The 27,658-nt window shown below is 48.3% G+C and overlaps 1 protein-coding gene across 1 annotated transcript in view; it reads left to right on the top strand.

The window, feature by feature from the left end:
• Positions 1 to 541: 541 nt before the first annotated feature.
• The window catches only part of KLHL29 (kelch like family member 29), a 287,072-nt gene continuing 259,955 nt past the window's right edge, over positions 542 to 27,658 (top strand). The window contains exon 1 of the mRNA XM_069494807.1: positions 542 to 1,165. The gene's annotated coding sequence lies outside the window, so the exon portion shown is untranslated. The remainder of the gene's footprint in view (positions 1,166 to 27,658) is intronic.

Below are 27,658 nucleotides of genomic sequence, written 5' to 3'. Positions count from 1 at the left end.
AGGGCAGACTCAGAGAGGGCTTCGGACGGGATTTGGACGGCTAGTCCTGGCCCTTCAGAGATGCGGACAATTCCTGCTCCTTCCCGCGGCTGCAGTGTCACAGCCAGATGGAAGCTGAAAGACGATCGGACTTTTCCTTCTCAAACTTTTCTGCCAGTTTCCTCAGGTGTTGAGAGCAGATGGGGAGTCGCGTCGGTCCCGGCCCCCCGACCCGGGGCCGGCAGGGCCCAGAGGCCGGGCCGAGCAGACCCGGCCACGCGCGCCGTGCGTCTGCCGGGCGCGGCGGTGGAGCCGGGCAAGCCGGGGGCCACCGCAGGGGGCGGGGGCGGCGGCCAGCCGAACGGACGAACACACCCACTAGCTGGCCGCCCCAGCCCGGCGCGCTGCTGCCGGGGATCCCTCGGGCCCGGGGAGCAGCGCACGGTGCCCGGCCGGGGGGCCCCGCCTCCCCCGCCCGCCACCCCCGCCCACTCGGGCGCCCGTGATTGGCTCCGCCCGCCCCTGGCTGCGCGCCGAAGCCCGCCTCCCTCGCAGCTAAAGCAGACGGTACCCGGAGCGGAGCGAGCCAGAAGGGAGCATGGTCCCCGCGCCGCGGCCGCGCCAGCCCCCGCGCCGCCGCCGCCGTCCCCGCCACCGCGGATCTAGCCGCAGCTCCAGCTCCGGCCCCGGCCCCGGCTCCGCAGCGCCCGCCCGCAGCCCCGGCGGTCGCCGCGTCTGAGCGCAGCCCCCGCCCGGAGCCCGAGACCCGAGCCCGGAGCCAGCCCCAGCCCCGCGGCCGCCGCGGCTGCGGGGAGAGGGCGGGGGCGATGCTGCCGGAGCCGCCGCCGCCGCCGCCGCCTCGATGAGAGCCGCGCCGCACCGCGCATAGCCGCACAGGCTGACAAGCAGAAGGACTGACTTCCCTCTCCCGGGCATCCTCCCTGGGCTGCCGGGAGGCGGCGGCGGCGGCGGAGGAGGAGGAGGAGGAGGAGGAGGAAAAGGGAGAGAAGGCGCAGAGCAGGAACGCGAGGAGGTGGACCTGGATCCGTTTCTCCCGGCCAGGACTCGAGCGGCCCCAGCTACCGCCACCCGCCGGCGCCGTCCCCTATCCATCAGCCCTCCTGCGCCCACCCGCGACCCCGGGCTCTCTGCGCGTCGGGCTGGGGCCGGAGCGGCGCAGCCGGAGGTAAGAGCCGGGCCGGGCTGGGGCGCTTAGGATGCGGCGCCCGAGACCCAGGGTCCTGGCGGCTGCGCGGGGCCGGACCGGGCGTGGGAGCGGGGCCCGGAACCCGGAACGCTGGGCTCGGCTCCCGCGGCGGCGGCGGCGGCGGCGGCGGCGGCAGGAGCCTCCCGCGTCTGGACTCGCAGGCTGCAGGAGTCCTTGCGCCTGCGCTGCTCCAGGGGGAAAAAGGGGGGAAAAACTTCCTGCCCCCGGGTGTGTATGCACGGGGGCTGCCTGGGGCCACTGTCGCGGTGATCGGAGGTGCTGGAAACGAGTGTGACCCCCCAAGCCGGGGCGGCCCCCCTGCTGGGCCCGGTGGCGCGCGCCCCTCTCCGGGCCACCTTTCCCTGAGCGGCCCAGGGCCCCGGCCAGGCTGGGGGCCCGAGGCACTGGAGGGCTGGCCCCCGGGGGTGGCCTCGCGCCCTGCCCTTTGGGGAGGTGCACGCCTCTGTGCAGCGAAAAGCCAGGTTGGGGTTTCTGCCCCCTCGCGTCCTCAGATCCCGCATTTGGGGACCAGGTCTCTTCACTCAATCCCAAGTAACTTTCGAGGTAGAGGATCTTGAAAACCGTCGAGAGGGAACCCGCACAGACCTTGTTGTGACCCCCCCACACACACACTTCCCTTGACACCTTGTGGGTGCCAGCGGGAGGGGGGGGGTGGAAAGGAGAGCTTAGGGGAATGGCGAAGGGGCGAGGAACTGGTGTCGGGTGGGGAGGGGTTGTTTATGTGTGGGATAGTGTGGACCAGGAGCTGTGTAGTATGGGAGCGTGAACGCGCGCCCCGATTGCCGCGGGGATGCCGGGTGGCCGAGGGCTCACGTCCCGGTCTCCGTGGCCTGGAGCGGGCTGAGAGCGCTGGGGTTATCTGCGGTCGCGGCGCGGGTGCCCGCGCTGGGCAGCGTCGGCCCCGGGCCCGGAGGGAGGGGCGTGCTCGCCCGGGGCCGGAGCGCGGAGCCGAGATCCCGGGTAGGTCGGAGACGGCTCCCGGGGCAAGTCGCCTCTACGTTGGCTAGGGAAGGCGGGGACGCGCTGCCTGCCTGCGGCCAGCCGTCTCGGAGGAGGGGGTGGCGGCAAAACGCGAGTCTCAGATGCCTGGGTCTGCCTGCTGAGAAGCCAGTTGTCGTCCCTGGGCTCTGGGACCGAACGGCCGACGCGGTCAGTTGGCAGGTCCTCCTGTGGGTCCCCAGGGATGCGGATGGGTGAGGAGCTGCCGCCGCCGCCGCTGCCTTCCCTGCCGCTCTGCAAACGTTCTTCCTCCCTCCCTGCCGTGCTTGCGCCGCGGCGCGCCCCGGGCGAATCGTGGACGCAGGTATTTATGTAGCATTAGGCGAGACCTCAGCGCTGGAGGGACCAGACCATTGAGGACGCCGAGCTACTGCTGCCTGCAAAACTTCCACTTGGTCAGCTCAGGGACAACCCGGCTCCACTGCAACATACTTCAGCTTCTCACCAGCCGAGCAACACTGGGACTCGGACTTCTCATGCAGCGACAGATCTGTCCTGGTTACAGCTGTATTTATCCCAGTTTCCGTCTCTTTAAAGTCATCTGTCTAGTCATTACAGAGTTTCTTCCCTTGCCGGGTGGTCTTATCAGTAACTCAGCCTTGGAAGGGCAGATTTAAGGAATTATTTCATTTGAGGATGAATGGCAGCAGATTGAATTAGCCTACCTCATTCCTGATATTTTTAATTATGGAGAGGAGGTGTAGAGATAACTTTTTAATTTTGGGGGGGTGGTGATGAACAGTTTTATAGATTGTTCATCCTTACACTTAGAGAAAACATGTCCAGTGAACACAGGTGAATACTTTAAAGGCGGGTTGGCATGTGTTTGATTAGTCACATAGTCTGGGTGTTTGTACAGGTATGGAGCTGTGTGCTCCTGATGAATAGTCTCCGTCCCATACATATTCGGGAGTACACTTGATTTATCACCCTGCTATAAATCAGGGAATTACTAGCATATGAGCCCTTAAACTCTATATGAATTTAATGGCATTTAAATTGGTTTATGGGCTGGTGCATTTAACCAATTTTAATAACTTTTCTGCACAAACACCTTATAAACCATATTTGACTATGATTAAGAAAAACATTTTCTTCTGTTCATTCTCTCCATTTCTGTTGCAGTTGTGGAAATTTATAGGTCTCCAACTTTCATTTGCAAGCAACAATCCAAACGAAATACCTAGCGTTTTACTGAAATAAAATATCCTATGGTAGCCATGGTAACAAATAGATTAAGGGTTATTGGTTTTCATCTGTGTGTGATGGGGGGGTGGGGACCTAGTGTTGTGTCTTTTTAATTATGTTTCTAATGAGTAGTGGTCATACTTCAAGTATTCAGTGTGGGAGATAAGTGAAACTGAGAATTGAGTTTGGTGAGAGGTTTATTGGAACAAAGACTAGTAGAGCCCAAGAGAATGACTTCTGCTAACTGCAGCTCCTCATACCCAGAAAGCAAATGGATAAAACCTTTTTTGTTTTTCAAGTAGATGAGAATTGAATCAGTCCCTTTAAGATTGGAAAATGTATTTTGCTTATAAAGTTTTACCAACGGAACCTTTACATCCAGCCCGTTTTCTAGGAAGAAACATATTTGAAGTGTGGATGTTGGTGTGGATTGAGTGTCACTGTTGTTATCAACACCTGTCTGTCTAAGGGAGGCATATCATTAGTCTATTCAAATCTTGCTTATTTCAATATTCATGCATTTCCATGGTGATCCATTCATTTTTGTTTACTTAGTCAACCTTATAAATCTTTGGCATCAATTTCAGTTGTGCCATCTTTTTATTTCTTTCATTTATCAATTGATTTGGCTGCAAATTATTCCCAGTTTTAGGTATTTCCTTTTTTTTTTTCTCCTAGTTTACAAGTTTACACTATTCCTAGCTACACACAGATATAAAGGGGTTAATTTTTTTTAATGGACTCAAATAACACCACTGATGCTAATGTAGTTTTTTAGCATCTCGTGTGTGTGTGTGTGTGTGTGTGTGTGTGTGCGCGCGCGCATGGGTTAATTTTTTTCTTCCAGCAGGCTTGCTGTAAAGCATTCTCACTTTTTGACCTGGAGACATCAGTTCCGTCCAGTAGAATTGACTAAAGTTTTTCCTTCTTTCCTTCTTTTCTTCTTTCCTTCCTTCCTTTTTTTCTTCCTTCCTTCCTTCCTTCTTTTCCCCCAGCCCCATTGTGGTTCAAGGGTTCTTTGTGTCTTCAGCTATATCTGGCTCAGAGAGACGTTGGTACTGTGTATTAGAGCTGGCCTGTCCTTCTAGGATCTTTTCTCTTCTAGTGGTGGACAAAGCCAGAAGGTTCCGGAACATCATAGGATTTGTCCACTACAATATGCATTTAGTAATGGCATATAGTGCCCCTCGGATCATAGTAACATTATAAGTTCACTGAACAGACAGTTTTACTTAAATGCAAGTGATGATTTTGCTCACCCGCTTTCAACTTTGCTTTCTAATGATGCAGTCCCATGCTAATCACAACCCTGTATATTTCAGAAATACCAAGGCAAGCATTAGCACGCTCCTGACTTATTAGGATCAGGCAAAGTAATTGGAACATTTAAGTTCAAAGTCAGATGAAGAAATGGAATTATAACCAACCTTGTGATTCTATAATGTCAACTAAGTGCCTACTTGGGAGTAGGAGGAGGAAGTAATGCCGTGAATAAGAAATCCAGCCCTTAGTTGTAGTGAATGAGGATAAGGCAATGCAGTTAGTGTGTAAGAGGACTGGAGAACAAGAAATACTTTTGTGGACAGGTAAATCATATGTTCTCCCACTGTGCTGGACACATAGGCACAAATGTTTAGAAACTGGTAAAATATTTTTAGTTGGTGCAGAAAATAATCATTTGTTATTACTCAAGAAATCTAGGGTCATCTCTTAATATGCTAAAAAATTAGTACTTTCATGTGAAGTAAATTTTACTGTAGAAAATGGTCTTGATGATTTTGGTTAAGAAGGAAAAGCATGTCAGAATTCCTCACCTCCACCTTGGATCAAAAATTCTGAGATGAGGACCACTCTGAAAGCAGACTCTGTGGTTCTTCCTACAGCAGCTACACAATTACTCTCTCAGCATCCACGGTTAGAAAAGTAGTCTATACTGTCTTCAAGGAAACCACTTGAAAACAGGAAAACTGAAACTGCAAATTAAAATGAGGCAAGTTGATCCCTAGAAGTAGCAACAGAGTTCTTGTGAAATGAACTTTACTGTTTTGGAGCATTTCCACCTTTCAGGTGGGAAGGGGAAGATTCCTCATTTTCTGCAAAAAAAGGGTATATGCATGGAATCCAAATGGTTCAGAGACTCTTGACATTTTAGCCACACATGATGACCCAGAAGCTGGAACAAGAACAGCCAAGCATGGTTATGGTAGGGGATTCATTCTGAGCAAACAAGACGGTTCCCAGGACATTTAAAGGCTATCAGTTGCCTCATAGGTGTCTATTTTTATAATTTACATATAGATTTTTGAAATTTTTAAATCATGGAACATTTTAAGGATATATATACACATATATATATACAAATATATATACACATAAATATATATTCTACCACTTTATTTTTTAGTTGTGGTTTAAAAAACATAATATGAAATTTACCACCTTTACCATTTTTAAGTGTACAGTCAGTAGTGTTACTATGCACATTGTTTGCAACGGATCTCCAGAACTTATTCGTCAGGCAAAACTAAAACTCTATACCTGCTAAACATCAAGTCTCCATTCACACCTCCCCTAGCCCTGGCTGCCACCATTCTACTTTCTGTTTCTATACAATTGACTACTTTAGATCCCTCAGGTGGGTGGAATCATACAGTATTTGTCCTTTTGTGACTGGCTTGTTACACTGAGCATAATGTTTTCAGGGTTCCTCACATGTTGTCACATGTGACAAGATTTCCTTCCTTTTTAAGGCTGAATAATATTCCATTGTATGTGTATACCAAAATTTTGTTTATCCATTCACCCATTGATGGAAAGTTGGGTTGCTTCCACATTTTAGCTCTTGGGGGTAATGTTGCTATGAACATGAGTGTGCTCATGTTCGAGATCTTGCTTTCATTTCTTTTGGATATATACCCAGAAGTGAGATTGCTGTATTCGGCCACTTCTAACGCTAACAAATCACATAGGTCTTCTGTTGAAGAGACTTGGTGAGAATGCAGTCAAACAGAATATCATCCGATAAAGAATGCAGTTGATGTTACTGACATTTGTTCTTCCTTTTCTTTGTGTGCATTTCCTCCCACGTCTCTCCGATCTCTCACGCTTTGCTTTGAGGGCTTGCCTGAGTTGCTGTGATATTGCAGAGCAGTTGCAAGCACCGGCTTCATGTCAGAGTTGAAGCCCAGTCTCTGGTGCCTACTAGCTGCGTGACCTTGGAAAGATCCTCCGTCTCACCAAGACTCAGTTTTCTTTTATGAAAATGGAGGGAACAATAGTGGCTGTCTTAGGATGGCTGGGAGGGTGAAAAGAGATAATAACCCCGGCAAACTCATGTCACAATGACCTAGGGAAGTGCTCCGGAAGGGAGAGCTTAGGCAAAAAAGCTGTGTCGGAAGAGGCAGCAGCAACCTGGAGAGATCTCAGAAACCGTAGATGCCTGTTAAATCCTGTTAAATTTCAATCGTAGACATGTTAATGGTACATCAGAGTGTGTGTGTATATTGTATTCTATGAGTCTCGTTATCAGTACTTATTCTGAAAAGCACAAGAGATTTGCATCACAATTCCAAGAGTTAAAAATATCCTTGAGATGATTTGATGTATGAACTTCTAATTCCATTTTTAGTATCATAATTTTAGAGTCGATGTGGATTTTAGAGGTCAGCTAATCTACCTATTATTCAATCAGCAAGCCTTTATCAAGCCCCAATAATATAATAATAATAACAGTTATGGCTGCCCACTCTATCTTGGTACTTTACTATATACTTAAACTATATATAATATATATATATTATCTCTAATATTCCTAGCAATGCTGCAAGGTAGGGATTATCCACATTTTACAAATGAAGATGAGGCTCAGAGATCAACTGGTCCAAGGCCACAAACCTAGTCACATTGTGCTTCTGGGTTTGAACACAGACCCCCGTGCACGTGTGTGTGTGTGTGTGTGTGTGTGTGTCTTGTTTTTTCCAATGCATGTGCACCACTTCACACTGCCTGTTATGTGCCGGGTACTGTTTTATCTGTGTCAATTAACATTTTATATAAAAATAATTCTGTTAGATGGAATGTGAGCTTAAATAAGCATAGTAATCAGGTCTGATCTGATCAACATTCATCATGCTTTTTGGATTGTCCACCTGCTTCCGTGTACGCTGGTTCCTGGAAGGCTAATGAGAAAAACTTTTAGATGCTTGAATGGCATCTGTTTCCATATTGAGCCAGGGTAGTGAATAAATAGCCAATCAAAGAGTTAAAACAATGTAAAAAGGGTCCATCCAGAACCACTGAAGGCTGACCTAGACTTGTTCGTTTTTTGCATGCCTGATCCTAGCACAGCGCCGAGCACAAAAGTCTTCAGTAAAAATGCTTGCATGGAAAAATTTATGCCCAGAGAAGGTGTCACGTAACAGACATCAAAGCCAACTTTTTGGATTTTCTTTTCACTCAGTGGCTGTGTAGTTACATGTTCATGGTTTGTCATTGTGTGGAATTTTTGATGCTATATTTGGGCATATATCTATTAAATATGCTTGTTGATGAATTCTAACTAATCTAGATGGAATCTTCTGGGATTTATGACTTGAGACTTTGAAGACTAATTTTCTCTTGGAGCTTCATCATCCCAGGGATAACCTGAATCTATTTGGTGCTTTCGAGAGTCCACACACAGTCTGTCCTTCAAAACATGCTTAACTTGCAAAGTGTTGTCCCCTCTCCAATTTTAAATTTGTGGTAACTCACAAAAGCATTATTTTAAAGAAAGAGAAAACACCTAGAAATCACAGAGACAGTTATGGAAGGGCAATAGCACTGTATTTTCCAACTTCTTCTGTTCTATTTTTACTCTTTATATTAGTTTTTTCTGGAGATGGGTGTGAATAGAGCCTCGAGCACACACCACAAAAATGTGTTTGCCTCCTGTTTTAACTCTTCCAACCCCATTCAGCCAAGGAGTGGCTTCTCAGTGTGAGCAAGGCACAGTGGCTGTGCCTGGGATCAGACCTGCGGTGGAGTGACCACACGGAAGGTGCCAGGGAGGGCTGTCCTGGTGTTGGCACGGGCCACTCCCCGGTGCCCGTCTGTCCAGCTCTGCTGCCTCCCTTTCCTTCCTCCTGGGCTTGCTTCTGCCCTAAAGTCAGAATCAGGCGTGAAGCTTCCTTTTTCTTAAGGCTTCCCTGCAAAGCTCTCAGAAGCAGTTGAGGGATGTGGGCGGTGACGGAAGAGCATACGGGAGGACTCTGTATCTCTGTTTTGTGAAAAGCAAACGCCAGTCAAAGACTGAGGCCAAATTGGAGACCTTACAATTGCCAGAACATACCTGTTTTCCTTCCAGTCATTTAGTAACATTGAGAAGTGGTGAGGAACGAATGGTGAAACTTGGATTTTTTTTTTTTTTTAAACAATCTTACCTTTTCTTTTCATATCTTCCAGCTTTTAAGCATTTGCTTTTAGATCAAAACTGCAGCTGAACTTAGCCTCCCAAGGAACTTTAATGACATGTATTCAGCTCCTGGAGCTTCTGAATGAGTATAGATCCAACAACTGTTTACTGAAAAGGCACAATGCATCCCGTCCTGCGGCATCTCACTTGTTGCTCACCCTGTGACATGGTGGCGTTGTTCTCATTTTGCAGATGAGTTAGACAGACAAAGCATTTGCCCAAGGTCAGGTCGACAAACGTGGGTGCCAGGCCGTAGTGGGTGCAGCTGTGTTAAAAGGGGGAGCAAGCCTGTCCCCCAGACATCTGCCCCCCCCATAGAGAAGCGGGAGGGGGGGTCAATATTCCCTTTTGTATAATATGAATTGCTTGTTAGAATAACAGAATAGTCATGTGTTCAGCCACATTGCTCACCGATTAGCACAGTTGGCATAATAACTTGAGGTCCAGTGAATTTTCTTTTAAGGTGTGAAATAAATTCAAAGAACCAGAGACTCACCAGTATCATTTCAAGTGTCTCCACACTTAAACTTACGGCCCTCATCTTGGCAAATGGAGCAATAGTTCAATTCTGAGTTTACCGCCGAGGCTCAGGTCTAACTGACTCCTTGTCTTTGTGATCGGAAGGCTTCCAGGGGTGCTCTGACTCGAACGTGTGAAGATTGACTATTGGAGGGTTAATCAGTTCTCACTGGCGCAGTGCATTGAACAATGCCGGGCATATGCCAAACCACAGCAACGTCAGATTTCTGGACTCATCTTGGATATCATTGTCCTTGAAGACAAGGACTGTCTTTGTCTTTTAGCCTTGGACCTGGCACGTGTTGCCTACTCACCATGTGGATGCTCTGAGTTCAAAGAAGTATGGTGAGGTGACAGGGGTTGAAGACAGGGCCCCAACGGAGAGAGCACCCAATCTGACTAGGAAGCCCATACACAATGAGTGGTCCAGTCCAGGAATTTCCTGGGAATTTCTGAGAGATAGTCTGGAGCAGGGAGAACTGGTCATGAATGCTGCTGTGGCCATGACCCCATGGGTCACTCGGTTCTGCCTACACTGGCCACTGCTGCTGTTGACCAGTCTCTCCAAAACAGTACAGAGGAGTAGAAAACAGTGCTACTCCGGGCACGGTCACAGACTGGTGCCAGTCCACAAACTGACCAGTCTGTGCCAAGATAAATTGGGACTGAGCATTTAGAAGTGACTCTTGCATTTACCACCACCTTGGCAGCCAAGAGCATGATCCACAGCCTCCTCTCATCGAACAAGGTACGGACCAGTTTGGGCAAAATCAGACTCACAGGGAGAGTTACCAGGAGAGTCACATGCGGTGTGAGTTGTGGTCTAGCCATGAATAGTAGGACCACATTTTAATTCCTGATGGATTGGAGATATAAACAAAAACCTAAAACCTGGTCCTTCACCATGGATAGGGCTAGAGAACTGCATGGGAGAAACTGAGATGCACTTGTCTTGTCGAAACATATGCAGTGATTTTGCAACACCCAGGTCTGGAATCCCTTGTCAGTGAGGCCAGCTTTGCAACCTTGGGGATACATGATTGCCATTGTTGGTGGCCATAAGGAGGGCTGCCTGCCCAGCATTTATGTGCATCCTCAGTTGATCTCCCGGTGCTGAGTGAGATTCTCAGGGTCTTAGCTCAGGAGCCTCGTACCCACCCACATACACCTTGAAGCCATTTTGTTGCAAAATTGCACTGTTTTGACCTGTTGAGAGATGGGTAGGTTATTTTGCCATTGAATGAGCTTGTTTTGGATAAGGTCTTCTGCCATTGAAATAGGCTATTTAGGTGATGTGAGGAAATACAAGATGAGCTTGCTCTGATTCTGGCTTTCTGGGCTCAAATCAAGGGCCGCGGAATTCGGGAAGTGTTAAATGCCACATTCGCAAGCGGGGCTGGGTAGACCGGGAGGCTGCGTGCAGCGTGCACGTCTGGCCCGTCCTACTAGCAAAGAGCCTGCGAGGAGTGGAGTGCTGTAATCTATTCGGTTCATGCTGTTCCAACCAGCTTTAATCATCAAAACTTGAATAATATTCAAACTGCGAAAGGAACATATTTCTTGCTGAAGCCTAGATGTGCCAAAGGGAAGCGCCAAAGCTTCTCCATCTACCAATCTATGGCAACACATTGTAAAAAAAAAAGAAACACCTGGATCGCTTCATGTGATGTGAGGAAGCTGCCTTTTTCTACAATGAAACGGCACAGTGATTTAAAATTTCCTCTCTTCCCCCCAGAGGAGAAAAATGATTTTCATGGATGTTGCTTTTTTCCTCTCTATAAAGTCGCCTTCTCACCTGTGACCGGGAGGGAGGCTTCCTCCTGGCCCCAGGGGTCTGACAAGCCCTGCTTTGGCACCCCTAGATGGAGGGATCCCTGGAGGGAGGGGACACGGGCTGGGAGACCTGGCGGACACCGGCAGCCGGGACAGAGAAGAAGGTCGCAGGCGGCCATAGAGAGCCTGTCAGGAAAGCGGCTGGTGCTGCTACCTTGCTGGGCTAAAGACACGCAGACCGCTGTCCTGTGGCGAGGGCTGCAGCCCCATTCTGGATGAGGGCTGTGGTGCTGGCCCTGCCACTCCTCACCTCCCCACGTGCTCTCCCTCACATCCCCGAGTGACAAGGGCGTTCCAGAGCCGCAGCCCTGCTCAGGCTCCCGCCTAGGAATTGAACGCTTCCCTCCTTGATTCTGCAGAAACCACAAAAAGCCCGTTTTTGTTCGTGAGGGCTCCTGGGGGAGGCTGCAGGGGTGGGGTGTGCTCTCACTGCACTGTCAAGTCACCGTTCGACAGCCCTAACTGTCTGCTGTTTTTAATCCTGCTACGCCTCCCAGAATGTCTGGTCTCCAGAAACAGTTTCTGATAGCTCGAATAGACACCTGAGCCAGGTATAATCTCCTTGATCCCAGGAAAAGGGGGAGGCAGTTGCCATCTGGCCCTTACTCCTGTGCTGGGTGTGACCAGTGGGCCACCGGGGGTAGAGATGGGGTTAGAGGATGTGAAATTGCTGTCTGGAGACTGAGCATGTGACACTGGGGAGGGTGGGACCTGGTGCTCAGGCCTGCACAGTTACAGTTAAAACTTAGTTTCAACTCAACAACAAACAGCCCAATTAAAAAATGGGCAACAGACTTGTATAGACGTTTTGCCAAAGAAAATATACCAATGACCAATAAGCACATGGAAAGATGCTCAACATCACTAATTGCTAGGAAAATGCAAATCAAAACCACAGTGAGATACCACTTCACACCCATTAGGATGACTATTATAAAACAACGACAGAAAATAACAAGCGTTGGTGAGGATGTGGAGAAACTGGAACCCTTGAACACTGCACTGTGTGTGGAAATGCAAAAGGGTACAACCTCTACAGAGAACATTATGGCGGTTCCTCAAAAAATTTAACGTGGGATTACCAATATGATGCAGCAATTCCACTTCTGAGCATATACCCAAAAGAAGTGAAAGCAGGACTGGAACAGATGTTCATACACCAACGTTGCTCATAGCAGCGGTATTCACAATAGCCAGAAGGTGGAAGCAACCCACATGTCCACCAATGGTGAATGGACACTGGAGGCCGTCATGCAGGAGGCTGGGCTGCCATATATACACGCCACGGAATATTACTCAGCCTTGAAAAGGAAGGAAATTCTGACAGATGCTGTAGCATGGGTGAACTTTGAAGACATGATGCTGAGTGAATAAGGCAGTCACAAAAGGACAAATACCATGGGATTGCACTTATATGAAATAGCAAGAGAAGTCAAATTCACAGAGACAGAAGTAGAATGGTAGTTGCCAGAGGCTGGCCCGGGGGAGGGAGTTTTATTTAATTGATAAAGGGTTTCATTTTGAGAAGATGAAAATGCTCTGGAGATGGATGATGGAGACAGTTGCACAACAAGGTGATTGTACTTAATGCCATTAGACTGTACATTTAAAAATGGTTAGAATGGTAAATTTTATGGTATGTATATTTTATCACAATAAAAAGAAGATTTCCAAACTGATTCTCCTAATAAATTCTTTTAAAAATTCACTTAGAAAAAAATGTGCTTAACAATTCAGCAACTTTTACAGTGCACTTGCTGTGTATCCTGCTCTGTGCTGGGCATCGCATTGCATTTGTTTATCTATCTATTTTTATGTTATTTGATGTATAGTTTCAGTAATTGTATATACCTGTGTAACCACCATCTAAAAGATAGAAAACCTTTTTATCACCCCAGAAAGTTCCTTCCTGCCCCTTCCCGTCAACCCCCTTCTCCTACCCAACCACTTTCTGAAGTCAGTCACTGTCACCATGGACTTTTTGCCTGTTCTTGACTTTCCTGTAGACAGAACCACGCGTGTGCGCTCTCGTGTGCCCAGCTGGTTTCACTCAGCATCCTGTCTGTGCCGTTTACCCATGGTGACGTGTGTCGCAGCAGCTGACTCCCCATTGCTGAGTACTAGTCCACCGCCCGCACCGCAGTCTGTGCGCCCCTTCTCTTGTGAACACAGGATGGCGCTGTGGCCTGGAGACGGCGGCAGTGGGTGGGGATGTCAGCTAGTCAGCGGGGAGTGTCCCCGCAGGGTGGGGTCCCCACACATCAAGTTCTTGGTGCTGGGGGGGTTTCCTGTTTGACCGGCAGCCTCCCCAGAGGTGAACGGTCTCCAGGTAGTGACGTTTGGTTGATTTACACTGAAAGTGTGACATCCAGGGGACCGGACCCTGTGCTGAGCAAATTCCTCCCCAGGAGGCTGTCACGCAGAGGGCTGGGTTGCCTTCAGGAGGCTGTGTGGCGACTCAGTGCTGGGGACGGCACGTCGGCAATGGCCTTAACAGGGCGGCCTCCCTGAGCTGTGGCAGGGGCACCTGCAGACCGGACCAGATGCTAGGGGTACGGGAGTGGGTGGGGCAGGGTACCCTCTCCTCTGGGCAGGGCGCCGGTGGCCTGTCCCCAGATCAGCCTCCTCCTTTCTGGTGTGGAGTCTCGGGGCCGCTGAGTTGCTCTTTAACCACGTCAGGGAGCTTAGTCTGGGACTGAAGCACAAGAGTTTTTCCGTCTTTATGGTGCCTTTGCCCTCTCTGCTGTGACCCGTTCTCAGGAGAGTTTACAGTCTTTGAGTCCAACTCTGAGGTCAGTGGCCCCCCATTTGCACCCTGCTGGGCAGTGTGTCGGCTCATGATGCAGCGAGGCCTAATGCTTAAGCACTGTGCTTTTGTTGCCAGGTAGATCTGGGCTCAAAACCCTAGGGGGCCACCTGGAAGTGGTAGGATGGTAGGAGCTTGGCTACCTCATATGACAGCACTACTAATATCTGTGTTGCCCCGTGTCTGCCTGTAATAGGTCTGCGGTAAGGAGTCAGGGGTGGAAAGGGGATTCCTGCCTTCCAGGAACGTGGGCAAAATTCATCCGTGTGAAAGCTGAATTCACCTGAGGTCAGTTTCCCCCATTTCCACGTTCCTGGGCGGTGCCTCATCTCATGAGGTAGACAGGACCAGTCCAGAGTGTGTGGGTGACAGCTTTGACTATTGCTGGCCAGTAGAGCTGTGGAGACACAGGACAGGGGCTGATCAGGGTGGGCTGTGGTCACCGGGAAGCTCCATGGAACAGAGAATTTAGGAGCCCCTCCGAGAGCAAAAGTATTTAGGGTGCTTTCCCTCCCTCCGCTGCGGGCCCTCCCCCAAGTCCACCAGCTCACAAGCTCAAGAGAGCTAACAGTCTCCCTCACCTGGGAGAGGTAAGCACGCACGGCCCAGCTGGGGTTTGCACCTGTGATTTCTGAGGGACTCGTTGCTCACAGGAGCCCGTGGCTATGCGGTTGCCGGAGCCTCTGTAGCAGCCCATCTGACGGGGCACAGAGCATGAAGCCCATCTCAGCAAGTCAGGGCCTGCTGAGTCCTGCCTGCCCACAGGGGACAGGGGACCTGGGATGGAGGAAGTGATCTGCTCTTTAAGAGGGTTGCCTCCCTAAAGTGGCAGGAGGGGCAGGAAGCCACATTGCTGAACAGAGGGACTATCCGCTCGTTCCAAGGAGCCTCTGGCCACACCGAGGTCACCCTCAGTTCCCCTCTCTTCTCTTCCTTCTCTAGAAGCTTCTCTGCACAGTTTAGATCCTGCTTGCCCTTTATGGCTTCCTAGGGAGCAGCTCCCAAGCCCGGGGGATTACCGACGCCGATTCTCTACACAAGGGCTTCACGGCTGCGCAGGGGTCCCCAGCTGACCTGCCAGGTGCTCCTGGGGGAACTGATGGCCATCAGTTTATATCGTTTATATTCCTGTGCTGATTTTCCTGTAAAGATCTAGACCGATGCTGGGCACATTGTGTACTTTGGACAAGCAAGGGGCAGAGAAAGGGAACGCCATATCTAAGACTTGCCAGTGAGAGGCAGAGCCGGAACTGGAATTCCAACAGCCCACGACAGCAGCATCGGGGAAGGGCGCGGAGAGGGGCGGGAGGACGTCTGGGTGAGGGGTCATCTCCTGAGAATGCAGGGCTGTTTCAAACTGCCCTGGGTGGAAAAATGCAAACTCTTTGGAGTTTTTTCTCTCTCTCTCCTCTCCACCCCCGCCCCTCGGTGTTGACTATTGTCAAATGGAAGAGGGATGATTTCCTAAAATGTATGACTCCATAAAGGATCCCTTCACCAGGGCGTGAAATGACTGTGCATCTGAATCTGAGCCAGGAAAGATAAACTTTGCTCCATTTTTGCGACAGACCAGATTAGAATCTTTCCAGGACACTAGCCTAGTGTGTGCTTGTCTAAGTCTCTGGCCTTGGAGGTCCCTGGTGAAAGCCCAGGCTGTGTGTGTTTGGCTCCCAGGCCCCCTCGTCTTCCCCGCTCTCCCCGCACCTTGGGCTGCCCTGCCCAGCTGTGAGCCACACGGTCTGGCTCGTCCTGGGGAGAACCTGGCTCGGATGTGTGTTTGGGCGCTGCAGTGGGGCTGGGGAAAAGGTGGCCTGAAAACCTTTCCTCGCTTTTCTGTTGATCAGGAAACCATAGGAAAAATACAAAACACTTCTTTGGAGACTGAGATTAAAGGTTCTAAAGGACTTTATCATAAATTTGGTTATTTCACAGAATGGTTTTTAATTAAGAAGGAAACTAATTTGCTAATCAAAAAAAATCAGGAACATAATCATATCTATACTATAATGTCAAGTGTATAAAAACAAAGAACATACAACAAAAGGCTGAAAATATGCCATAATATTAGCGGTGGTCATCTTTCTACTTTAAAATTTTCCAGCTTTTTAAATAATCAGCATATTTTCCATACTGGGAAAAAAATTAAAATTTACCTAACAAGCAAAGAAATTTAACTGTTAACAGTAAGGTTAATTTTGCCACTTCCCCCCCCCCCATACTGAGCAGTATGTGTTTATGTACCTGCCAACACGAATACTGCTGAAAACAGAAAAAGGACAGGCCTTATGTAGAAGAAATTTTTAAACCACCAGTTTTTAAATGGGGAACAGGAACAAAATCGTTTCATATACTCTCATATAAAAATGTCCCTCATCATGAATCTCAGACTCACCTTGAAGGAATAATCCTCCCAGGATTCTGTTCCCTCCTGGGGCTCCTCCTGTCAGAGCTGAGAGTTGGGGGCTTTTACAAAGGTAGCGAAAGCAGCCTTCAAACCTTGAACGCTTACCTTGTTGAATGCCATGCCAGCATTCTCAAATAACTGTGCCCCCAAGTGGTCACATGTACCTGTAAATTACATGCAGCAGAAAAAGGTTGCAGTTAACCAGGTCTTGGACTGGAGAGTTTGCAATTTAATAATAATGATGAAGATAATAATACATAGAAAAATGAAATGAGAAAGGGGAAGAAGAAACACACACAGAGAGAGAGAGAGAGAGAGAGAAAGAGAGAGAGAGAGTGTTTGCCTGGAGAGCAAAAGACAGGAACAATTTTCTCAGTGTTTACTGTCCCCATGCCCCTCCCAGAAAGGAGGGGTGTGTGTGTGTGTGTGTTTGTGTGTGTTTCCATTTGCAGGGAGGGCCTGGCCAGAAGAGGTGGGGGGTAGCTGTGGGCAGAGCCCTCCCAAGAATTCCGGGGACTTTGCATCCTCTTTCTCGGGAGCAATCCTCAATGCCTTTGACTGCTTGCTTCTCTGCAGCAGTGGTGCTATGATAGTCTCCTTGGCAGACTGCCAGAGGCTGTAAGTGTACAGAGAATTGTGTTTTAATAGAAGGCTTTACCTCTGATACAGATTTAAAATGAGGAAGAAACTTTCTGTTCCTCAGCCAGAGTGAAATGCATTTTGAATCTTGTGAAATGTGAGTGATTACAAGCTCATCTTACATAATTTTATTATTTTCAATTGCTGCCCGTCAATCTCAGGTGATGGTTTCCTGGGAGCACAAAAGAGGCAGATTCTGGGTGATGATTTAAAAAAAAAAAAGTCACCCAATCATTAGCAAATCGTACAGAAGTTTAGAAAGGAGAATAATTATCTTTGTGATGATGCTGTTTAAGATCATCAGAACTTTCATTGCTAAGTTAGGCATGCAGAAGTGAATTGAGGACTATTTAATGGCCTCTTAGAAAATGTGTTTTCGCTTTAACAAAGCATCGAGGTTTGAGATTGAAAAAAAGGAAAACCTTTAAATCTAGCGAAGGAATGCTCTCGAATAACCGCATCTTCAGAAATCTGTGACATGGTCGAGGTGGTCTACTGTCACGCCCACAAGAGGGCATTTTCTCATCAACTACGGTAAAAACCGATTTGTTTTCTAAAGGGAAGCTGAGCGGCCTGGGGGAGGAGAGTGTTCGGCAGACGCAGGAGCGGGGAGTGGCGAGCTGCTCGCGATTGAGTCGTATGTGCGCTTCCACTTACCGCCGTCCTGCCGCTGCCAGCCAGCACCACCGGCCAGGAATCTGCCCTCTGTGTTTACTCTTCTTTGAACGTCTTATTCCCAGAATGACTGGGGACCAGAGGAAGCCTTTACGAGAGTTTTCTCCGGACACATCGTGCCACATACTAGCAGGTAGCCGACCCCATCGGTGACTTCGGTACGAAATTGGATTTTTCTTATATTTTAAGAGAGCTTCTCTAGGTCCAAGTTTCTTCCTTCATTTAGTTAACACATGTTTATTGAGTACCTAGTCTGTGTCAACACTGAGCCAGATTGAGACCCCGTCCTGGAGGCACACACATTCTCCATAAGAAGACTTGACATAAAAAAGGGAAAAAAATACTGGAATATAATTTAGATAATTATAAGTGTTATGAGGAAAAGTCACTGGGATAAGGAAAAGGGTAGCTATTTTGGATTGGGTAGTTAGGTGTGCTTCTCTGATGAGTAACAAATAACATTCTAATTTTGTTTGATCGACACCAATATTATTTGGATTACAAAGGTATTCAATCTTTTAAACTCCTTTCTTTCCTTCAAAAAAAGTTAGTTGTAATGTTTACTATTGTAGGGACCATGAAATATGGTGAAAACAGGGAAGCAACACGTGGTTGCCAGTAATTAGTTTGTTAAATAACATTAAAAAATTACCGTCTACTCCTTGCCCCAGCATTTCACAAAGCAATGCATGTTTTAACACCAAGGATAGGAAGGATAAAATCCCAGAATATAGGACAGTTGAATAAATTTAGCGTTTTGGGGAATTCACAATGCTGGAATTTTTCCATTTTCGATGGAATGTGAGAACTTCATCATGGATTGGTTCCGCAAGTCCTGCTCAAGGCATCCTCCACGCTTTCCCCAACCATGAGGACCAGGCCACACACAGTGATGTTGTCTCTGTGGGCACCAGTTCCGCAAGCCTGCCCAGCCCACAACCACAACATACATGAGCCAAGAGCAGAAGGTGGTCTGCTCCCCACCCTGGGATACTTGATGAGGAGTTTAGCCCAAAAGCTATGACGCCATTAGCAATCCATGTGAGAGCTTCTGAAGCCAGGAGTCAAAGCTTTATTTTGGACACTTATTTTGGGAGGTCAAGCAGTATGAGCAGGGCAAATCAAGGAAGGCTTCATGGGGGAGATGAGCCTTGAACTTGGCATTAAAGAACAAGTAGGTATAAGGAAGAGGATCGTGAGATTATGATGGGTACTGTGTTCATATTTTAAAGTTAATGTGGAACTTTTTTTATTAATAAAAGCAACATCCATTTGTGTGAAATTTTCAAGCATAACAAAGTAATAGTCTCTAATAAATGTATTGTCTAGAGATGACTGTTAATATTTTATCATATTTTCTTCTAGTCTTCTTGTTTTATGTTTTTACAATAATCAAGAGCATGTTGCACATGAAATTTTGCATCTTGCTTTTTTACTTTAGTATACAGTTAACATTATCTCCTGTCATTAAAAGTTATCCTTAAACATCACTTTTGAATGGCTTCACGGTATTCTGTCATGCCTGCATGCTGTTATGCAGCCATTCCCATCAGATGTGTTTTTTTCTTACACTCTGCTAGATGTTCTTGTGTACCATTTTGGTTCACAATTTTGGTGTCAGACAGATCTGCCAAGGCCCAGCTCTCAGGGTGATACTGGGCCTGTCACCTATTACCTACCCCGGCCTCTATCCGTACATGTCAAGTGGAAATAATAGTACCAACTTCATGGGGTTGTGAAAGTTATAGGAGATCATGTTTGGATAGAGTTCTAGAAATGGAATTACCAAGATTTGATCTTTTTGATATTATATAACTTTTCAATTACAAAAGTAACATTCTTTATGGAAAATTTTAACAAAAAGAAAAACCATGCATAATCTCATCACTCAGAGATTAAAAAAACAATTAACGTTTTAGAATCTATTATTTGTCACTTTTAGCAGAATTGGGATCGTACTATATATATCATTTTCTCTCCTGCTTTTTTCCCTCTGAAGCTTGTATTGCTTTTCCCTCGTCATTACTCATTCAGAAACATAATCTTCAAAGAGTATATTTCATTATATTCTGTTACATGAATGTGTCATATTTTATTTAACTAATTTCCTGTTGTTGGATAGTTAGATAATTCAGTTATTTGCTACTATAAATAACATTGCAATAAGATGTTGTTGAGCAAATATCTGGACATTTTGGATTAGTTCTTTAGAATTAAGTCCTGCAGTTGGTATTATTACCAAGTCAGAGCCAGAAACATCCTGAAGACATTGTCCCCAGAAAGTCTGTGCTGTTTTACTCTCCCATAAATAGCATGTGAACACTCATTTTACCCCACTCTTACCTATTATAATTTTTTTTTAATCTCAGTCTGTTGGGTAGGTGAGTAATGGAATCTCCTGGTCTCAATTTGTATCTGCTTGATTACAGGTGGGCAGCAGCATTTGTTTCCGTGTTTATTGATGTTCCTGTCCTTTGCCTGTTCTTCTATTTCTGTTCATCTTTTTTCTCATTGATTTGTAAGAGCTCTTTATGCATAAGAGGATATTAACCTTTTGGTGTAACATTGAAAATATTTTTCTCGGTTTGTCATTTGTCTTTTAAAGGTATTTATGGTTTCTTGGTTGTATAGGAGCCTTTAATTTGCTTGTGCTGTTCATCAGCTTTTTTCACTTTGATGTTTCCTCTTGTTTTTATGCTTAGAAAAATCCTTCCCCAACCTGGCTTTAGATATCTATTCATTTGCATTTTCTTCTACTTGTTTCATGATTCATTTTGCAGATGGAACTTTTTATCCATTCTCTCATTTTGTTGTAAGATAGGAAAGCAATTTAACTTTTATTTAATAGTTATCTAATTCTCCCAGTTCTTTTTAGTGACTGATCTTTCTTCCCCCCCCCCAGCGCGCGCCCCCCCCCCCCATTTGAAATGCCACCTCTCCTACACTAAATTCTTCTGTAGGCTAGGGAGTGTTTCCAGGCTATGTATTCTCTTTCATTCTGACCTAGTGCTATATACCACATTGTTTCAATTATAGAAGCTTTTACTTTGTGTTTTAAAATCTGGTAGTATATATCATCTCCATTATTATTATTTTCCAAAATATTTTTTGGCTACGATCTCTGACACCTCTAGTTACCCAGATGAATTTTAGAATCATTTTTACCAAGCTAAAAAAAAAATCTTGTTGAGGTTTTTTTTTTTTAATGTATCTATATGAATTTGATGATATCCACAAATTGATTTATAAAGAATTGATATCCTGACTGCAATATTAAGTCTTCTCATTCAGGAATGTGCTGTTCCATTTACTGTCTCTCTTTCTCTGTTTATCTTAGTTTACTTTCTTATCTCTCTGTAAACATTTGTGGTTTTCTTCATATGAGCTCTGTGCTGTTCTTAGAAATTTCATTCCTAGATGTTACATACAGATAGAATGAGATCTTTCTGTCCCATCGGGTTTCTAATGAGTTATCACTGGCAAATAGGAAAGCTCTTAGTTTTTGTGCATTTATTTTGTATCTTACTAGGTTACTGAACTTTCTTATGGATGGAACCTTTTTTAAGGCTTTCAAACATGTTAGCTATTTCTCACTGAAAGATTATATGTACACCCAGTAGTGTCTGGGAGAGCTTATATCATCATTTTTAAGACTTTTTACTAATTTGAAGAAAAATGGCATCTCATTGTGTCTTACATACCATTTTAACGGAATATCTTTCTGACTCTAATCCCGAGTCCTGGTAATGTCATCTGTCTGGGGCACACAGTCTAAGCAGCGGTGACGCTTGCACGGAAGCCTCTCCTGACAGCCAGGGGGGCTTCCAGGTGCTGAAGGGAGCGATTTTCAGGTGGGAGTTTGGGGTGCACAGTTCCGCCTTGTGTGAGAGCGGCAGGGCTGACACAAAGAACAATTTGGGAGCCAGTTCCAGACATGTGTCCCAGACTGACGGGGGAGAGCCTGCTATTGTTGCCGTTAGGTTTAATTTCACCCAGATGTGCGTTCACAGCCAGACGAAGTTGGGTGTGAAGAAACAAGGAGACATCACTTGCCCTGTGTTGATCCCCGGAGGACACTCGGGGAATCTCCATTCTCAGCACAAAGATAACCGCTTGAAGTGCGCAGAGGAGAAGAGGGAGGCCGACCAGAAACACGACTGTGACATCCAGGCACTTCCCTCTCCGCGTCGGTGCTGAGCTCCCATGAGTTAAGGCCGTCTATCAGTCGCGGGAAGGAAAGGATTTCTCCTACCCTGATTCTTCCTAGCATATGGTGGGAGGTGGGGGGCGGAATCTCCCCACGTCCCCACACAGACGGCTTGTGAATGTTCCGATGGTGTGTGTTTCCTCCGTTGGACGAACAACTCATCTTTTACTCTTTGCTTTTTATGCCAGTTTGGGAAGGTTGTTTTTCTCCCACTTGAAAATCCTCCTCGAAAGGAATATGTTGCCATCAGCAATTCCTCTGTGTTGTAACTATCTCCTATGAAGCCAGACTGTAAAGGCAATGAGTCTTCCCTCAGTAAAACCCAAGCCCATTATTCACGGTTCAACAAATAACTGAGTGCCTTCTGTGTGCCAGGCATTGTGCTTGGTGTGGAAACTCGGTGGTGAGCAAAAACATGCCTGGTTCTTTCCTTCAAGGAGTTTATAGTCTAGTCGGGGAGACAGATGTTTATCAGACGGTGCAAACAGCAGTAAGCACCAGGAAGGAAGGTAGTCTGTGCTCTTGCAGGGAGCCTCACCTCTTCTTGGATTCAGGGAGTAGATGGCAACTGATCTGAGATTTAAAGGGATTGTTAACCTCAGGATTTAAAGGGAGGGTGACCTGGGGAGGGGGTAGGAGGATACGTTCCAGGTGGAGGGGACAGATGTGAAGGAGAGACTGTGGCATCTTCAAGGAAAGGCAAGAAGGCCAGGGAGGCTGGCGCTGAGGAAGCAGGGGGTGCATGGTGCAGGAGGAGATCAGAGAATTAGGAGGGAGAGACCCTGCAGGTCTGGCGGCCACATAAAGAATCTGTGTCTTTATTGCAAGAGCACTGACTGCCTGACGGTTTTTAAGCAAGGGAGTGGCATTTTGCAAAAATGGCTTTGACTACCACGTGGGAACCTACTGAGGAGTACTAAGGAAGAAGTGGGGTGTAGTTAGGCGAGGACTGCAGGGGTCCAGGCAAGAGTTGACGGCAGCAGCTGAGACTGAGGGGATGGTGCAGACAGAGAGAGGCCAGTGGGTTGGAGACATTTGAACAGGGGGGCAGGCCTGGCTGGTGGGTTGAAGCTGGGAGGTAAAGGAGAGGGATGTCTGGGGGTGATGCCTGGGTTTCCGGCTTGAGGAACTGGGTGAATGAGGTGCTGCTGTTTGTGCTGGGAACCTGGGAGGGGTCAGATGTGTTGGAGAAGACTGAGTTTTGTTTGGGACTGGGTGTGAGGGCTCCCGAGACATGGCCCTGGTGGCAGATAGGCAGTTAAATGTGCAGGTCTGGCTCTGGCTCAGAGGAGAGATGAGGGCCAGAGACGTAAACTTTGAGGAATTATCCACATTAGCTTCAGGGAGAAGGATCTTAGTGGGAAGGGAAAGGCTGTCGGTCCCCAGTCCTTTCAGGACTTCTTGCCGATTCTTGCTGTGACCACACTCTGGCTTCCAGAGACGGGGCTTTCCCAGGTGTGGAGGAGGGCATTTCCTGTGCTGGCTGAGTCAAGGCTGGGCACAATAAAAGGGGCATAAACACGGGGAAACCACATGTCTAAATAATCCCATCTATGAACTCTTGCTCACTTTCCAGACTCTCAGTCACACCCTTCAGGGGATGTCTCTGAGTACAGAGGTAGAACCGGGGGGGTCTCTCCTGCCCCTTCCCTCCTCTTCCCGAGCCAGTCCCTCATTCCTGAACAACAGGCCTGAAAGTACATTGCCCAGTCATTTAGTTACATGAGTCGAGAATTAAATTGTTTGCTTAAATCTGAGATCCTCGTACATGTAATTGTACATTTAATAAATATTTATTAAACACCTGCTATGTGCCAGGCACAGTGGCATGGATAAAGATGTTGAAGACAAAGGATGAAATAGATGGATTATAACGTTGATGTGACAAACGGTGAAACAGAGGGACGACCAAATCTGGTCGGCCAGGTGAGGGAGGGGCCGTTCCGTGGAGTGAGGGAAGGGCTGGCGTGTGTGACATGTAGCAAAGGTTAAGGGCGGGGTGGCGCCAGAGGAGGTGTTTGGGGAACATGAAGTGGTTCCCACGCCTGGAGCACACTGTGTGTGTGTTGGAAAGGTGTGTGCGTGGTTGCGGTAGCATGGAGGGGGCAGGTGGTGGGTCGTGGGGTAGGTACAGGGAGATGGGGTAAGCTGCCAAGGTGGGCAGCATCCAGGTAACACAGGGCCTCGAGGAGAGAGTTGTGAGGTCGGCCAGATTTCCTCCTTTTATGTGTGCCAGGAGAGTTTTCTCAGCCTTATCCATTCCTGCTGTTGGGAGATGAAATGAGACAAAAATATCCTTATTCTTCTTGGGTTGGAAAATGAAAGCTTGGACTGGAATCTTAACAGGCACTCCTGGTTCTGCCTTCTCTACTTCCCAGATGTGGAAATGGTGGTTCCCAACATCAGCAGTGTTGAACAATTGGCTCTGAGGGTCTCCTTGGGCAGTTTTGGCAGAGCAGAGATAAGTTTCCAATCTGAGTCACTTAGGCCCTGTGCACGGACCCAATCTAATAACTAATAACCTTCTGGAGAAGCCAAAATTTTAGTCATGGATGTTTTCCGACTCACATTCTCATTGGAATGACTTTTAATTCCCTTTGGGAACCCTCACTTCCCGGATCCTTAGGAAATGTCACAGGGCTCTGACCTAAGACCCCTGCGGCTGGACAGTTCCAGGGGCTGGGGTGCGGTGGGCTTGTCAAGTGTCCAGATCACACCTGGATCTGCTCAGGGCTTGTCCATAGTTGAGGAATTTCAGAGAATGAATACAAACAAATCCACACCATTGCTCTGGATTCCGGTCCCTGCAGTGCTTGTGATTGCTGGACCAGGCCTTCCTCAGCTCCTACTGAGTGCCCAGCCCAGGTGGTTGTGGGTGCTGGGGACAGAGACACATGAGGAGGGGGGTCAGGAAGTGTGATGGGGATACGGGAGATGGAGACCAGCAGTGCACTGCAGGGCTCAGAGCCTGACCATAGGCCAATGGCGCTGGGTGGACTGAATCGCTCTCCGAGGCTGGGGAGAGGCAGGAGGACCCGAGGATCACTGTCCTGAGGTAAAGAGAGGCTGGGACCCCTGGAGCTGAGGACAGAGCTACGAGAATTGGAGGGAGTGGAGATGACTGTGACCAGAAGTATCTGGGCAGGTCTTCCAAGTTCCTGGGCCTGGACAAACAGTTTCCCAGGTTCTTTCAGAAGTTAACCATCCTGCATTTGGTAGCAGGAGAGGTTACTGGGTACCCGGCTTCAGCCAGGGCACATGCCCAGCTGTCTTCTGCTCAGGGGTCAAGGCAATGATGGAGAAATCCTCCACCAGATCGGATGAGGCTGGCTGGGGGTCTACGGGATGCCCTGGCACGTACCTCCTCTGTAAGAAGCCTGAGGCTCCAGTGCCCTTTCACGGATGGGAAATGGCAGGTCTCGGGCCTGTCGAGGGAGACGGCTGGTTCAGTGGGCTCAGGCATCCTTCTCCCTCTGCTTCTGACTATTTGATTGTTCCAAGTTACCTTTAATGTCGTAAACCACTGCTTGTCACTTTGCCAAATTTCCATGCTCTTACTTAAACGTGATTCACGCACTGGATGTGTTTGACATTTGAAGATTACTTGGTTCTTTGGGCAATTTTCTTGTTTGCCTTCAAGAAAATGCCCGCAGTTCTCTATTTCATCTGGGGGAAAGGTGAGGCCCAGGATGCATGTGATGAATCGGTGGAACTGTGAGGCGTTGGGCCTGGTGAACTTGCCGGGTGTAGCTGAAATAGAAGGCATTTGCTACTCAAAGCATCCAGGCAGCTCCTCGACCTCCTGTGGGGATCACTTGTAGTAAACCTACTTCATCTGCAGAGTTGCACTGGCACTGACGTGGCCATGCAGAAGCCAGGCCTACCATCTCCATCCGGACATGCCCACATGCTGTGTGATCTGCTCCCTGTTCCCTCTGTGGCAAAGAGCTGGTCACTCCAGACCCAGGGACATGGGTGTCACAGTGTTGTCCTTTCCACTCCACTGAGCCAGGACTGCCATTACTGGGCAGAGGTTAATTAAGAATGCTTATAGTTACCCACTCACTTACTGAGATCCACCTCCTCCTTGTCCCTCCCCCATCCCCTCTTAACGGAGTTAACACCACTGGAGGAGACAGAAGGAAGAGTGGCCTGGTCCCCACCTTGGAAGATACCATTAACCTCACGGAGAAAACCACAGGTTCATGGCCACGTAGTGTTCAACTCAAAGTGTTAGTTCACTTTTCTCATTAGTTCCCTAATTGAACTGTCCATCTCTCCCCACTGAAACCCAAGTTCTGAACTTGACATCAAACTTGGCATTGAATGCCCCCGGTGTGTTCCCAGCTTCCTGCTGCCTTCCTTCCTTGTAAGTTCAGTGGGAGGCCTGGGTGCCCTGTGAGGGGTACAGTGGCAGCAGGAGCAGAGATAGTGAACTGAGGCCATCTGTGGTCACCACCAAGGTCATTTCAACGGGCAAACGGCCTGAGAAGAGGCCGCGGTTCTCACAGACGCCTGCAAACCCCACGGCTGAGCTGCTCAGCCCCCACCAGCTGCGTTGTTCCTCGGATGGAGCCCACTCCATTAAAGGACTGGAAAACAGAACTCTTGAAGACAGGATAAAGGATTAGGGATAATTTCATTTCAGAAGAAAGACGCTGAGGAGGGACTTAATTGTCTTTGAAGGATCCTCCTGTGGAGGACAGAGATGAGTTCTCCATCTCACTGAGCGAGAGAAGCCGAGGTGGATCTCAAAGGAACGAGCCAAGTTTCCGGTTAGCGAGGGCAGGCCCAGCCCTGCGGGGGCGGCGTGGGGAGCCTGGGCGGGACAGGTGGGCGGTGCCGGGGACGTGCCTGGGGAAGGGGGTGCTGCAGGAGAAAGGTGGCTCAGCCCTCTCTTGGAAAGAAAATTTTAAAAAGCAAGGAAGGAATTGACACAGACGGTAGGACCGTAAGACGGCAGAAGTAGAGATCTCCAGGGGCTGGGGCAGCGGGGTGGAGACAGTGTGAGTAAAGCGGAGAAGTGGGTTTGTGCCGACCGCGTCCTGCGGGCTGGGTGGAGCGCGTCAGCTAACGTGCGAGGCCACGGAGGGAGAGCAGGACGGCCAGATGGGGCCAGAGAGGTCAGATTTGGCCTTTTCCCCTAGGCATGGGCAATGCCTGGACATGCCCCGGCGAGGGAGTGACCCCTGAGGGGCTCCTGAGTCTGGGGTATCGCCCCCTGGCGATGGGGGAGCAGAACAGCGCAGTCCCACAGCCCGGCCTGCGGATCCTTGCCGGTCTCAGACCCGTCTGCTGCAAAAGGAGAAAACACCAAAACACCGACACTGCATAGCAAGGTTTTCATAAACCGAATGTATTGCATTTAAATCTTATTCTAAGATTATGTTCTATCAGCCAAGATTCTTCCTAGCAAGCAACAGAGACCAATTCTGGCTAATTGGAGAAGAAAAGGAATTTATTAAAAGAATATTAGGCAGCCCAGCGCCTCCAGGGGGTGGAGAACCAGGCTCAGAGGCCACACAGCCAGGAATGACCAGCAGTCGTGCCCAGGTCTGGCCTGGCGAGGACCCCGCTGCTGCCCTGCTGGTCAGTCCTCCCGCTTGTGCTCCAACACCGCCAGCCCCAGACAGGGGGTGTGGCTGCTGCCACCGTCCTGCATGCCCCCGGCCCTTTGCATCACTGGCTTCTGATTAAAAGTGTGTGTCGATGAACGCAGCTGGTGGAGC

Source organism: Eulemur rufifrons, chromosome 19 (genome assembly GCF_041146395.1).
Source record: "Eulemur rufifrons isolate Redbay chromosome 19, OSU_ERuf_1, whole genome shotgun sequence".
Lineage (NCBI taxonomy): Eukaryota > Metazoa > Chordata > Mammalia > Primates > Lemuridae > Eulemur > Eulemur rufifrons.
The sequence above is the reverse complement of the archived record's forward strand: the minus strand, read 5'-3'. Positions and strand labels throughout refer to the sequence as shown.